At 38.7% G+C, this 16,259-nt stretch overlaps 1 protein-coding gene across 1 annotated transcript in view; it reads left to right on the forward strand.

Moving 5' to 3' along the window:
• The window catches only part of PRKG1 (protein kinase cGMP-dependent 1), a 3,380,995-nt gene that overhangs the window by 2,205,599 nt on the left and 1,159,137 nt on the right, over positions 1-16,259 (forward strand). The gene's annotated exons all lie outside the window — the stretch shown is intronic.

The following is a 16,259-nucleotide window of genomic DNA, read 5'->3' on the forward strand; positions in this document are numbered from 1 at the left end:
ACAAATGTGTTTTTTTTTTTTTTTTTACAGAAAAATGCAGTTTCAAATATTACGGCAGCACCACAATTGAAAAATAAACATAATTTCTCCACAGAAAATATTTTCAGTTAGTTAGCACTACTTTTGAACTGACAGAAACAAAGAGTGCTGTACTTAACAGTACATTACATTCTCAACACAGTCTGTTAAACACAGCACTCCTAGGTTCATAGGTGTGTGCTATGTTAATGGCCCTGGAGCCTTTACAAGCCTAACCCATAGGATTACCCTGTATTTGTGCCACCCGACATTAGTTTCCAGTGCCCCTGTCGAGTAGAGCCACTGGAGTAATCCCCGGGGTGAATTTTCTATTTCCTATCCACTCATCAAGATTTCTCTTGAAGAGGGCCAGTGAGGTGCTTTGTTTGACATGTATGGGAAGTCTATTCTGGGTCTATATTAGATAATCAAACGTTCAAAAGTTCGAGTGCCATATGGTCGACACCAAATGATCGAATTTTTGAAAGTTTGAACGTTTTAACGGAGATCTCTGTACAGCGCTGAATGGGAAGATTTCCCTTTTCTGCACTGTAGTCCAATCTCATTGTTGGTATATTTAAGATTGGGGGTGTTCGGGGACTAGGCCCCCAAGTGGGAGGTGCAGGGGGGCTTGCTCCCCTGCTTAAAACCTTCAGGTAGGTTATTTGTGTAATTTATTTTTTTATTAGATGTTTGAACTTTTAAAAGTTCGATCATATGGTGTCGACCATATGACAGTCAAACTTTTGAAAGTTCGATTATCTAATATACACCCATCTATTCCATAGCACTGGTAGTCTCTAGGTTAGGAAGCTGTCCCTCCTTACTTTAAAATAACTTTCCTGGAGAAGAAAGTAATAAAACATCAGCAAAAAATAAGAAAATGGAAGTTTGTTTCCCCAAAGGGTACTTATTTGCCCAGCTAAGGAAAGCACCAGTCGACTGTTGACCCTTGCAAGCTTCAGAGGAGTTTACTCTTCAGCTGCAGGAAAGCACTGAAGGATTTCATTCCCAAACTTGTCTTTTTGTCAGCTCAGCTCAAGCTGCTTGACAGTCTGAGTGCATGGAGGGTGCCCTGATGCTTCAGTAGCTGTCTGGTTGGATATAGCCCATATAGTAACAGCTATTGCAGCAATTACCAATATGAAGAACATCTAATAAACTACAAGTTTAATGAAACAGGTTACTTTTTAGGTACAAATACATTTTGGTGTATACAAATCCTCAATAATCCTAACGCACTTTCCAGCTGCCTGTCTAGTAGGTATCAGAGAGGATTAAGGCACTGAAATGTTAGCAAGCTGCTTCCCAATTACCATGGCTCTTCCATTTGCCTACTGTGTGACTTTAAGCAAGTTATTTTATCAGACCATGCTTACAGTTTTTCACTGCAAAGAGACTCTCCAGTCTCTTGGGCCTAACTAAATAACAATTGTACTAAAAATGTGTACATTTTTTTTACATATTTATTTGTCTATTAAAATGGTTTATTTTGTTGCACTGTATGTGCACTTTCAGGATAAACTACTTAAACATGGAGAATAATTTTCGAAGTTCTCCAATTATGCATTTCTAACAACAAATGTTCTTCAAATAAGATTTAGATTTTAATGAAATACTGGGCAGCAAATAAACTGCCTTTTGCTATAGCCGTATCTGCAGTATCTCTTTGTTTTTAATACAGGAGATGAAACTCTTTCACATAGTTTTACAAACTCAGTAACCATCAACACGTCAGTAGCTGTTCGGATAACAATGCTTTATGTATGCATTCCAGCTGCTTAAAGCTACAGACTAAAGCAGTTTTTGAGTTTGTAAGTGGTAATTACTAATCACTTTACTGCGTTACTGTCAGTAGATTTTCATTTTACTCTCTTATTAATGAGTATAAAATGAAGTTAATAACAGTGAAAGATTCATACTTTTTCCAGGTACATCAATATGCAAATTTAAGTACTCTTCACATCCATTCACATGATCAGTTGTAAAATATCATCTCAAAGGTCTTGAAAGAATTCCATGCCATTTAAGATTAGGCCATTATTCATTCTTTGCATCAGAAAGGTGAGCCAGAAAATATATGACACAAAGTTTTTAGGCCTTTTTCAGACATGAGGACTCATAAAGACTACTGGAAAAGCTCTTAAGCATGTGACATTCTCTGGCTTTCTGCAAAAACACGCAGTGGTGGTCATTACAGAAAATATATATTTGATGATGGTACAGAATATGGGAAGTATTTCTGAGTGGAAAATCTTCGTTGCCACATCAGTGTCTCGCATATCTTTCTAGAAATTCGTAACTAGCAGCACATAATCAGGTTTACCCAATACATAATACTAGATTGAACAAAATAACAAGTGAAATATTTTCTTAATTATATTTTGGTAAAGGTCTTTCTAATATCTAGCTACTGACAAGTATTAGACACACAAATGTAGCTTAGTGCTCAATCATAACTTAAGTAGCTTTCAAAAATGAAGTTATGCCTTCTGCTGCACAAGACTTAAATAGATATATTAAGTTTAAACTAGCTGACATATAGTACTCTTAGAAAAGTACAGGCACTTGTATTATACTCTGCCAGGGTTTAGACCCTCAGAGAAGCTACCCATTTGACTTGTTTGTTGGGTAGTCCTGTCACTAACTGCTGAAAAATGCTGAAATATTGTCTGTTTTATTAACTGTGGCATGCTTGTTTAATGTTTTGCTGTACAATAGCAAGGCATAAACTGTTTATATATTGCAGAAATTCTGTATGTAGTATTTGGACACTGGCAATTGCATTTCTTTCCCTTCTGCTTATTCCTGCTTGACTAAGCACTAGCATCCCTTGACCTTACTATGCTTTGTAGTCTCTCTTCCGTTTGCCTACTCCACATTTTAGAGTAAATGCTTGCTTCCCTTGACTATTCTTCTTTTACCTGTGTGCTTTCTCCCATCCCAGTACCTAATTAAAGTCCCCTTTCTTCAAATCTGTGCTTTAATAACTGCTGCTTGCTTGCTTACTGTTAATGCTGTTATAATTAGAAGGCATGATCTGTTTACATTGTAGAATTTCTGCATGTAGTATTTGGGTACGGGCAAGTACATTCTCTCTTCCTTCGGCTTATTCCAGCTTGGCTAAATGCTAGCATCCCTTGATCTTAATATATTTTGTGTTGTCTTACTTTTGCCTACTCCAAATGTTAGAATAATCACATGCTTCCCTTGCTCATTCTTCTATTACCTGTGTGTTTTAACCCTCACAGTACCTACTTAAAGGCCCCTTTCTCCAAATCTGTGCAGTAAACTAAGTTGCTCTCCTTTGTAGCTCCTCAGGCCTTGCTAGTCTTGTCTTCCCTTTCTGCTGCTCCCTGCAAACCTGGGAGTCCTCTGTCCAGGCTGTCTACCTTTTCTCTTTCTCACCCTCCAGCCTGCAACCTTCACTCTTTTTTCTCTGTGTCTCTCAGTCCTTTACCTTCTGTTTCTCTCTTTCTGCTTGCCCCTAATATTCATTCATTCACTACCCCTCCATTAATTGCCCTTTCTCTTTTAGAGAATTTTTTTACCATCTTAAGCTCACTGTCTTATTGCCATTACATTTCTCTTTTATTTTACAGTAGTCACCTACACAGAAAAGTGACCTCAATCCTTCTCCACCTCCCTGAATTGTCCTAGCTGACATTCTTTCTACTGACCCTGAAAACAATACAAGGATTGATCTCTAGCCAAGGACATGAGAAAACCAACTAAAACAAAAGAAAAACACCATCGCAAGCTATATTTATGTGTCCTCATTGCTTCATCCTCACCTGGTGTTAAAAGCATTTTTTTTGCAAATTAAACTAGGCTGTGGCATGCACATGTATTTCTCAGCTCACTAACCCCACCACCGCCACCTTTCTTCCACCCCCACAGAATATGCATCTCTCTCCCTAGTCTCTATATCACTTTGTCACCTAACTAACTTCAGGAAAGTATGCTAAAGGCTAAGACTTTGCTGCCTGTCTCCTCTCTTTTCGAAACCAAGGGGTCACTTTATACAGTATCAACATCCATCTTTACTCACCTAGTCTCTCCATTTAAACACTGTTCTCCTCACTGATAAACTTGAGTGCAAGTCCCACTGATAGTTTCTTTTTTCTTTTTTTTTTTTTTTTGAAACATAGCGATCTTCTGCTCCTGACTCTGCCTGCTCCATTCGCCTTTGCTTTGCTTGGACTCTATCCACTCCCCTACCCTAGCCCATTCCTACCCAACCCCACTTTCTTTACATATATGCACTTACACACTACACCCCTTCCTCCTATCCAGCCAGTCACCCTCTGTATCTAATCTAACACCTACTACACTCCTGTATCCACTCCCACCTATCTCTCCTCCCTTATATTCTCACTACTCCCCCTTCCCCTCCTCACTAACTTCTACTTTTCATTTCTAGTCACACCCTCTCTGCTTTCACTACTCTTATTCACTGCATTCTTGACTCATCTACCATTCTTCCATCTCCTTACCTACTCTCTGGTCATGTGGCCACTGCATCTCTTCACTACCTTTCTCTTCTTCCTCTCTCTAACAACTTCCTACCATTCATCACTCTACTATCAGTCCACCTCACCTACTCTTAGTCTTACTATCAATTACCCACAATTAATCTCACCATCTCTCTTCCCTATTTCACCACCTGACCTCTTCAAAGTTTCTACTTATTCTAACTCATCCATCTCCTCTGGTCAGAAATCTGTATTTCCTATTATCCTGAACTTACTCTCGTCTCACTGCCTTCGACAATCTTCTTTTGGATGAAGACGTCCACCCCAACCCAAGGCCTCCCACCTCTTCCTTGCACAATATCACTACTCATACCTTTCCCCTTCACTTACCCCTTCCTACCAGTAATTCCCCTCCCAAATCTCTAAAAATCTTCTCTTTAAATCTTGAAAGTATTGTAAATAAAGTAACAGGCCTACACTCCTGGATATCTAACACATCTCCTCACATTCTTGCCCTATCAGAAACTTGGCTGAAACCTCACATCCTTAACACAGAACTCCTACCTCAAGGTTATATCATCTTTCACTAAGAACCAATAAACTGGGAGGAGGAGTTGCTATCCTCTACTCTTAGCTACTTAACCTGTCCTCTCTCTCCATCTCTGTTCCCTGTTTCGCATCTGCTGAAATCTTCTTCTTTCAGCTGCTCCCATTAGGGGTCGCAACAGCAGATCATCTGTTTCCATTTCTTCCTGTCCTCTGCATCTTGCTCTGTCACACCAACCACCTGCATGTCCTCTCTCACCACATCCATAAACCTTATCTTAGGCCTTCCTCTTTTCCTGTTACCTGGCAGCTTCATCCTTAGCATCTTTTTCCCAATATACTCTGCATCCCTCCTCAGCACGTCCAAACCAACGTAATCTTGCCTCTCTGGCTTTGTCTCCAAACCTTCCAACCTGGGCTGACCCTCTAATATACTTATTCCTAATCCTGTCCACCCTCGTCACACCCAGTGCAAATCTTAACATCTTTAACACTGTCACGTCCAGCTCTGACTCCTGCTGTTTTGTCATATCCACTGTCTCCAACCCATATAACATAGCTGGTCTCAATACCCTCTTGTAGACCTTCCCTTTCACTCTTACTGGTATTCATCTGTCACAAATCACTCTTGACATTCTTCTCCACCCACTTCATCCTGCCTGTGCTCTCTTCTTCACCTCTCTTCCACACTCAACATTACTCTGAACTATTGATCCCAAGTATTTAAACTCATCCAACTTCACCACCTCTACTCCCTGCATCCTCACCATTCCTCTATACTCCCTCTCATTCACATGCAGATATTCTGTCTTAGTCCTGCTGACCTTCATTCCTCTTCTCTCTAGAGCATATCTCCACCACTCCAGGGTCTCCTCCACCTGTTCACTACTCTCACTACAGATCACAATGTCATCTGCAAACATCATAGTCCACGGGGACTCCTGTCGTCTGTCATCCTGTCCATCATTACTGCAAATAAGAAAGGGCTAAGAGCTGATCCTTGATGTAATCCTTCCTCCACCTTAAACACATTCGTCACTCCCACTGCAGACCTCACCGCTGTCACACTACCCTTGTACATATCCTGTACCACTCTTACATACTTCTCTGACACTCCCAACTTCCTCATACAATACCAAAACTCCTCTCTAGGCACTCTGTCGTATGCTTTCTCTAAGTCCACAAAGACACAATGCAACTCTTTCTGACCTTCTCTGTACTTCTCCATCAACACTCTCAGAGAAAACATTGCATCTGTAGTGCTCTTTCCTGGCATGAAACCATACTGCTGATCACTAATCATCACCTCCCTTCTTAATCTAGCTTCCACTACTCTTTTACATAACTTCATGCTGTGACTGATCAATTTAATCCTTCTGTAGTTACTACAGCTCTGCACATCACCCTTATTCTTAAAAATTGGCACCAAAACACTTTTTCTCCATTCCTCAGGTATCCTCTCACTTTCCAAGATTTCATTAAACAATCTAGTTAAAAACTCCACTGCCATTTTACCTAAACATCTCCATGCTTCCACAGGTATGTCATCTGGACCAACAGCCTTTCCATCCTTCATCTTCTTCCTTTCTAATCCACTGCACTTCATGATTCACTATCCACACATCATCGAACCTTCTCTCCCTCTCATTCTCTTCATTCATCAGCCCCTCAAAGTACTCTTTCCATCTGCTCAGCACACTCTCCTCACTTGTGAGTAGGTTTCCCTCATTATCCTTTATTACTCTTACCTGCTGCACATCTTTACTAGCTCGGTCCCTCTGTCTAGTCAATCTGTACAGGTTCTTTTCTCCCTCCTTAGTGTCCAACCTTTCATACAACTCTTCATACACCTTATCCTTCGCCACCTCTCTCTTTGCCATGCACCTCATCTCTTTAAACTCCTGTCTACTTTCTTCATCTCTCTGACAATCCTACTTCTTCTTCCCCAACCTCTTTCACTGTATACTCTCCTGTACTTCCTCATTCCACCACCAGGTCTCCTTGTCCTCCTTCCAGGATGTCACACCAAGCACCTTTCTAGCCATCTCCCTTACTAGCTCTGCTGTAGTTACCCAGCTGTTCAGTAACTCTTCACTGCCACCCAGTGCCTGTCTTATTTCTTCCCTGAACTCCACCTCACGATTACCCTTTTTAAATTTCCACCATTTAATCCTTGGCGCTGACCTCACACTCCTCCTCCTCTTCTTGATCACCAGTGTCATCCTACAAACCACCATCCTATGCTGCCTAACTACACTTTCCCCTGCCACCACTTTACAGTCTCCAATCTCCTTCAGACTGGCCCTACACAAGATAAAATCCACCTGTGTGCATCTTCCTCCACTCTTGTATGTCACCCTATGCTCCTCCCTCTTGTTAAAATACGTATTCACCACAGCCATGTCCATCCTTTTCACAAAATCCACTTCCATCTGACCTTCTGCATTCCTTTGCTTAACACCATACCTACCCATCATGTCCTCATCCCCTCTGTTCCTTTCACCTACTTGCTTATTATAATCTGCTCCAGTCACCACTCTCTCACTCTTGGGTACAGTCATCACCACTTCATCTAACTCACTCCAAAATGTTTCTTTCTCATCCACCACACACCCAACTTGTGGAGCATATGCACTAACAACATTCATCATTACACCATCAATTTTCAGCTTCATAAACATCACTCTATCCAACACTCTTTTCACCTCCAAAACACTCTTAGCAAACTGTTCCTTCATGATAACCCCTACGCCATTTCTCCTCCCATCCACACCATGATAAAACAGTTTCAACCCACCTCCAATACACCTAGCCTTGCTCCCCTTCCATCTAGTCTCTTGCATGCACAATATACCAACCTTCCTTCTGTCTATCATCTCAGCTAGCTCTCTCCCTATACCAGTCATACTGCCAGCATTCAAAGTTCTGAACCTCACTACCACAGTCCTAGCCTTTACCTGCCTTCGGGCATGCCTTCCCCCTCTTCTCCTCCTTCGACCAACAGTTGCCCAATTTATGCCAGCACCCTGTTGGCACCTGCTGAAATACTCATAAAAATTGTCATCTCAACCCTCACAAAAAATTTTCCAGTCTCTATATGCATTCCCCCTGGCAATAATATTCCCATCCTAGAGAACTTCCTGTTCTGGATCACTCACCATATCCCTTATAAAACAATCATACTTGGAGAGACTAATATAGACTGGAATAAAGAGACACTAATTTAGACTGGAATAAAATGTCACCCTCAATCCCCTACCCATATTCCTAACCTTCACGGTTTTCGCCAACACATCTACACCCCTACTAGAATAAACAAAAACTCCTCTTATGGACCCATCCTTGACTGGACTTACTTCAGTTACTCACCTCTATCATAATCCTGGTATACTTTCCAACTCATTGAGTGACCACTCTCCAACCTTTATACACAGATTCACTCAAAAATCGCCTAAAGACCCTACTTACAGAGTATGCAGAAACCTTACCCAGTTCAACCCAGACACTTTTAACTACAAACTATCTGCCATGAATTGGTCCTTCCTGTATCACCTTCCCCTCAATGAGGCAGTAAATTCATTCAGTAAGATTTTCCTTGACACACTTCATTCTTTTACTCCATCCAGACAAATCAGAATAAATCCAACTATGCTCCCTGGCTAACAAAACAAACCCTCTCAAGCATGCACAAAAGAGATTCTTCGTGGAAATCCTGGCTTAAAAACAAGTCCCTTCTTTTACTGCAGACATACAGAGAGCTCAGAAACTTGGCTAAACAACTTGTCAACAAGAGAAGAGAGTTTTTTTTTCTTCTAACCAAAGTAACTGACACAAAAATTCTGGAGTACCATCAACAACCTGTTCCACCCAGGTGACCCCCACTACTCCCAACCCCTGTCCGAACAACACTGCTTCTGAAACTGCCTCCCTCATTAACAACTATTTCACAGAAACTATTCAAAACCTTACACTTAATACACAAAACAGTACTTCTCACTCAACACCTCCACTACCCCACAACAAAACTCTTTACTGTGCTTTTTCTTTCCATGCAGTCCCAATTACTACAATTAAATCTCTCTTAACAAACTTAAACACTCCTCTCCCTCAGCAGACCAACTACTCCCTAATTTCCACAAAATAGCTGCACAATTCATCACCTACCCTGTATCTATTCTTATAAACCATTCCTTCTCAGAAGCACTGGTCCCTGACTTTTGGAAATCCTTCTATACTATCCCTCTTCAAAAAGGCGGCAACTCTACAGGTCTCTAACTTTAGACCAATTGCTATCCTGCCCCCCCATTCAAAATCTTGGAAAAGTGCATCCATGTTGAGCTACTCAAACACCTTCTCAATAACAATCTCCTCACTCCTACCCAACATGGCTTTAGGCCCCGCCATAGCACTTCTACTGCATTACAGCCATTTTCCCAAATAATAGCTGAAGCCTGTGAGAATAACCTCCTCATATCCAGTCTTTTGCTTGATCTTTCAAAGGCCTTTGATACTGTCTCTCATTCTAAACTTCTTACTAAGCTCTCAGACCTACATCTTTCTACATCCTCTTTCAACTGGTTCTCTAGCTATCTCTCCGGCAGGTAGCAATTTGTACATTGGCAAACTGTCCTCTCTCCATTCCTCCCTGTTAACACTGGAGCACTGGAGTTTCCCAAGGATTAGTTCAGGGCCCCCTCCTGTTTATTATATTCACTAATAAACTTCACTCTGCTGCTTACCTGGCTCTCTGATAACCAACTTATATTAAATCCAAAAAATAAAATAAACTCCTTCTCTTCCTCCCTAAAACACTTGCTCAGCACAAAGCCCCTTTCTCTATATCCTCTATCAACAACACCATTATTAAACCTGAACATCATACTAAACTACTTTGAGTTATCATTGATTATGAATTAAAATGTGATATTCGTATTCAACAAAGTATAAAAAAGACCCACCAGAAATGTGGACTTCTCTTTCGTAATCAAAAATTTCTGTCCCCCCCCCCCCTGAACCCTCCCTCACTCAGGCTCTACTCCTACCCTGACTCATTTATGCTGCCCTGTCCATACTCATGTTCAAACATCTCATCACTAAACTAGAGCAAATTTTTAACAAAATTGCCAGAGTTGCCGCCAACCTTCCTTAGAAATCTCATCACTATCTTGCCCTTAAATCACTCCAATGGCCAGAATTCTCCAAACAGATACATGTACCCAAGCTATATATTGCACACTCTTTCCTATATGATCCCTCATCCTGTCTCTCCAATTTGGTCTCCTGCTATAAACCCCCTCGTCACCTCCGTACTTCCAGTAAACACCTCCATCAGTTATAGAAACCCAGCAAAAACATTGGAAAGGCCTTTTACAAATACTCTGTAGCCCATGCTTGGAACTCACTCTCAACAGAGGATCATAGGATCATAGGACGTTACTACGCTGAGGCCCTTACAAGCCTAGCCAAGAATTTAGCCCATGTTCTAACAAGTCAGCACCCTATGCCACTGTCCTGCAGTAGATGGTGGGACATATTTAACCCTTTCCTTGTGCTGTAGAATCTGATGATCTATTGACACTCCTAAGCATCTTTCTTCCATTGCATTTGCTTACAGCTTTTCTGACTGAGAATAAAATAGCTTTTATTTATTGGTTTTGTGTACTTCAAGCAGCTTTTCAGTACAGAAAGCACAAGAACTGAATTCACCATCACCCACTGTGTCTTCTTAACTAAGTTCCATAGTTACATCAGCTACAGAAGACGTCTTACCTGTCTCCCTTTCTATACTCATAACCAGGAACAGAAAGAATGAATATGGTGTTTTGCTCAAAACAAGAGAGTTGCAATATTTTAGTCAAAAAAATGCATCTTGCTATAACTTCAAGAATTAAACATTAAACAAATAAAAAGAGATAGATTAAAATACTTTACCCATTTTCTGTTATGCAAAAGTATTCTATGATTTGATTAATCTTCACTTCCTTATTCTAGTCTTACTTATCTAATTTTCTCAAGTATATCCTTCCAAAGAACCCACATAATCTGTACCATCAATGTTTTTTTTTCAATATTTATCATTTTTTGACAATCACAGTTTCCATTAATAAAAGTGTCTACTTTAACTCCTTTAATTTTAAATTTCTCTTTTATGAACACATTTCAAAATCCTTAAAAATCTTTTATATCTAAAAAAATAAATAGCTCATTGTCTATTCTTCCTTACAGATTTTATATGAACAAATTCTATCCTCCTTCACTCATCTTTTATTTTAATTTTCACAGGAATGTTCCTGTGTGACAGTCTCACAAGAAAACCCCACAATCCAGATTAATATTCCATATCACTTCTCCTTCATTTAATACCTTTCTTATATTTAATTTGTAGCAATTTCCAACCTTCTGTACATAAAATATTTTCAATATTTCCTTATACCATAGTTTCCTTTCATTTAAATTCATTTTAATAGATTTGTTCCACAGTAACAACTTCCTACTATATTTCTTTGGTAACCTTAGGAAATAGTCATTTCATTACTAACTTCCTTTAATGCCAAAAAAAAAAATCTCTCTGAATTATATTCATCCATCACCAAGATAGTTTTTACTGGGTTCATTCAGAAACCTCATATAACCAAGGATATTGCATCCAATCAATTCAGCTTCCATCTAATTGGGGTCGGGAGGGTGGCCTAATGGTTAAGGTGTTTGCTTTACAAACACAAGGTACAGGGTTTGAATCTCACAGTGGATAACTGGCTAGGCTTAAAATGGCTCGCAAGGGCAGTTAGCCTAGTACTAACCTATGAAGACATGAAAAGCCTGTGAAAAATAACTAACATTTCTCAATAACACTACCATTATCAAATATAATGTACCATTTGTTTTAACTATTAATATCATTCATAACTTAGCAACCAGGTGCATTACTGAAAATCTTCAATTCTGTTCAGTGCACTTTCTAAAAAAGCAAAGTTAATTAATAAAACAAAACAAATAAATCAGTGTTTGACAAGTTATAACTTTTCCCACATCAGTGGAAATGGACAGGAATAACTGGTTACATGGAAACATTTTAGAGTGGATCTAGTCAGTGTCTGGGTAGATGATGGTTATAGTTTCACCAAATTATACAGAGTACTGATAAAGGAAGGCAGTATACCATCCGCATCAGTTTGAATACTGACGTTACTTTTACGTTCTCAGAAAAAGATGCGTATCAGTGTTTCACCACAGTTGGAAACTGAAGTTAAATTTAATGTATGTTACATATTTTGTATACAGATGGCAGATGACCTTTTTTATAAAATTATAAAGCTTCATAAACAACAATATTATAGTATAAAACATGCTTTTTCTTTCTTTAAGACCTCTGCACCAAAAGGCAAAATGAATTCCTTATCTAATGATTGTAGATAATCTGACTGCAATGGTAGTAAAGATTAGCTGCAAAGATTAATTTCTTAAGGTCACTGTCTGGGACCCAGTCTGAGAAAGTTTAGATAGCTCTGGTGTTATACAATCTGTTTAGCATCTGATGATGTTTTATATTCAGTTCATAAAGTGTTTTGCGATTTATTTGATATTTTTTTTTCTATTTCACCAATGGCATAGGTCTGCAATACTACATTGCTGTAACAAATTAAGAAAGTTACTGCACAGGCAGGAAGAAGAGAGTGTAAAATAAAGGCAGATTGTCAGCTGTCAAGGACGTACACATGGCCACAGGTGCAGATGGACTATGATGACTTCATTGCATGTCATGCATGAGGGGTGTGGCTTAAAGGTAATCAAAAAAGAAAACTACCTCTACTATATGGATGACATATTACCTAGGGTACCCAAATCTTTGCTATGCTGAGGGGTGAGGTTGGTGTAATAGCTAAGGACTTTATCTCACAGATATAAGGTACAAGGCTTGATTTTGACCTCTGGTTATTGGCTGTGCTTGTAAAAGTATGCAGACAGAATGCATACTATTTACCTAGGAAGCTTCCTGTGGTGGGTCAGGAGGGGCATTATAAAGTCTTTCCTACTTTGGGGATGGCACATAACCAGGATATCCATATCTCTTCTATACCTTCATGGTAAACCAGGGAGGCAGCTAGGACACAGCAGATTATGGAAGGTGCAGGGTCAATACACAAATGTGGAAAACCAATGTTTCAAACCTCCATATTTTATATGATTATCAATGAAATGTTCTATTTGTGATGTTAAATAATACCATTAAGATAATTAGATCCAGTAATAAAATAGAAATGCATTTAGCCTAACTTAATGCAGGAAACTTCTGCATTCCCATCTCAGTATGTCAGATTAACTAAACCATTAAAAAAAAGCATTACTGGTTGGACTAAAAAGTTATTCGTCTTTAAATACATAACATGATCAGGAAGGCTTCTTTCTTACATTTTTGAGTTTGTGTGTGTGCCACTTGCCATGTCATTACTGCAGTTTTTTTTTTTTTTTTTTTTACCTGTTACTGGAAAACAATGGCCCTTCCTTTAATATACTCTGACCTGCATGTCAAATCAAGGCATATCAATAGTTGGTAAAAGTGACATTAACATGCTGTCTACTGACAGGACATATATACTGAACATTTTATCTTTCTTTGCTGTCACTCCCAGGAGGGATTCTCATATGAACATCGTAAGCTCCGTAATGGAAGAAGCAGGCAACTTTTCTGAGAACACACCAGTCAAATATTCAGGAAATCATGCAGACATTCCTAATGTGATTTTATCTTCTTGCCATTAAAGAGTGGTGCTTTTAAATAAAAGCCCACTAGAAGGATGAACTGTGCCTTAATAATATATATAATGAGAATCTTAAAACTGATGAATTTGCCCTAATTAGAAAATGGCAAAATGTGCAATGATGTAAGTTTAAGTGTTCACAATACTATTTCTTTATGGTTCTCAGCCCTGTAAATGTTCCCATACTGTACATTATTTTATCAGTGCACTTCAGGAACTAACTGTTGCTGAACTCCGGCTAGTACTTTATACATAGCAAACAGAAGGGAAATAAGCTTTGACATTTTTTTTTAAGTTTATTTTAAGATAGACAGAGTGTTAGCTTTTGATTAGCCCTCAAGCAGGATTTTTTTTTTTTTGCTTCACCCCAGACCTTTCCCAGTGGCTCCAAAAGTGGCACACAATTGGCCCATCTATTCTAGAGGAGATGGCTGCCTCATAGTTCTGGGCCAGGCAAGAGCAATAATGCCCATGCATGCCTGCTCAACAGTTCTGATCTGCCCTCTGTTGCCCAGCAAGCATCAGGAAGTAGAAAGCAGGCCAGCTTGCTAGTCATGGGGTGCAGCATGCCCTCTTTCCTTGGTATCAGTCCCTCCCCTCTTATCATCTACTCTGAACTCCATTAATACTGTCTTCCAGTGTACTTACACACACACAGTTCTCCATGACTACTGGTGCAAAAGACGCATGACTGTGTGGACTCGGTAGGCTCAACTTCCTCTAAGGAACTGCTTGTGCTTCTCTAGGTGTCATTTTTGTGGGTGGCAGAATCATATCCTTCCCTTCAAGAAGGATGAACCAGCAATGACTGCTCCTAATGATCCTCCCTGACCAGTTCCTTCAGGTGCCAATGCTGCCGTTCAAGTTCAGATCACCTGTGGCAGAGTCATGCCATTATCACTCTATGCTATAGAGCTGGCTAGAGATTATATTTTTGGGATACACCTCTAAAATTGTCATACTTGACAACTTCTATTAAAATCAAAATATTAATATCTTGAATGTAGTAAAATAAGTTTGGAGATGTTTACACCTGCCAAAGAAGGTACGTGGCTACAGCTTTTCAGTCTGTTTTCATATCTGTGTCCTCAGTTTATATGGACCTTGGCAGTTATAGTTAATTCAAGTGAGAAATGTCTCTCTTGAATTTTGTCTCTTTTTTTTTGTTTCAACTGTATTATATTAATGTCAAAATATGACTTTGTTTTCAAATGATTATAGCCATTTTACAAGTATTATAATCTTGACTAGCAGAAAACTCAAAGGAAGCTACAGAAGCAAATTGGTTTGTTTAAAGATGTTTGACAATAAGCATCCTTGTTACTTATATAGAATAACTTCAAATTTGTTATACCTTTAAAGAAAGAGAAAACTCTGGGATACAGTGATATCAGGCAAAGTATATAGCTTCTCCAATTTCATATATTCAGTCTTGATCTAGGAGTCTCGATTATAGGTCTTGTACATTGAAATGGTTAACATTAAATATACATGGAAAATGTGAATAATAACACCGAAAACGATGTATATAGTGTATATATATATATATATATATATATATATATATATATATATATATATATATATATATATATATATATATATATATATATATATATATACATAAAATAAACTGAAGAAGATGATTATATGTCAATAACAGCATTAGTTTTCAATTAACAAACTAACAATTACCTTAGTACCAAGCTATACATTTTGGCATGAGTAATTCAATCATTGTAGTAATTGCAGTTAATGAACTTCAGATTATAGATTCCTGGCTTGGAATATATTAGTAAAACAAATAATACAAATCATGTGGTATAATTAGTCTTCTTTGCCACTACACTGTTGTTTTTCTGCTGCTAACTTATCTTTGAATCTTTTAAAATAACTGTGATTAAAAACACATCCTAGTGAAGGGAAACAGGAATGTTATCATACTTCATCTTTTGTGTTAATCCACAGGCTTCCTTTAGACACATGTACTCCTTGAGGATATAATCTATTGTGCACACACAGTCGTGCACATTATTTATTTATATATCCATATTTATCTGTCTATACACACAAACACCTCCACACTCAGATACATACATGCATATACACACATACACCTAATTTTAATGAAATGGCAAAGCATCAGTGTGAAAAACACAGCCCAAGAAGATTAAAAAAAAGCTGACCTCCCACAAAGCATGTTATGAGAAAAAAAAAATCTCAGAACATGCAAAAAAAAAAATAAATAAACAATACTTTTGTATTTTTGTACGGAGAGCACTCCACCAGCATCCCCATTAATTATATGCACTAAGTCTTTGATCCCAAAATACAGAAGAGAGTGCAAATTGTTTATCCTAAGTATTATAGCAGTCTCATAGCACTGTCAGCGGCACTCCTGTCAACAGTATGCACATTCAGTTAGATGAAGGACCAATATATATGTATCCATTCGCAACCC

Source organism: Protopterus annectens, chromosome 14.part0, assembly GCF_019279795.1.
Source record: "Protopterus annectens isolate FY-2018-M chromosome 14.part0, PAN1.0, whole genome shotgun sequence".
In the NCBI taxonomy this organism is placed as follows: Eukaryota; Metazoa; Chordata; order Ceratodontiformes; family Protopteridae; genus Protopterus; species Protopterus annectens.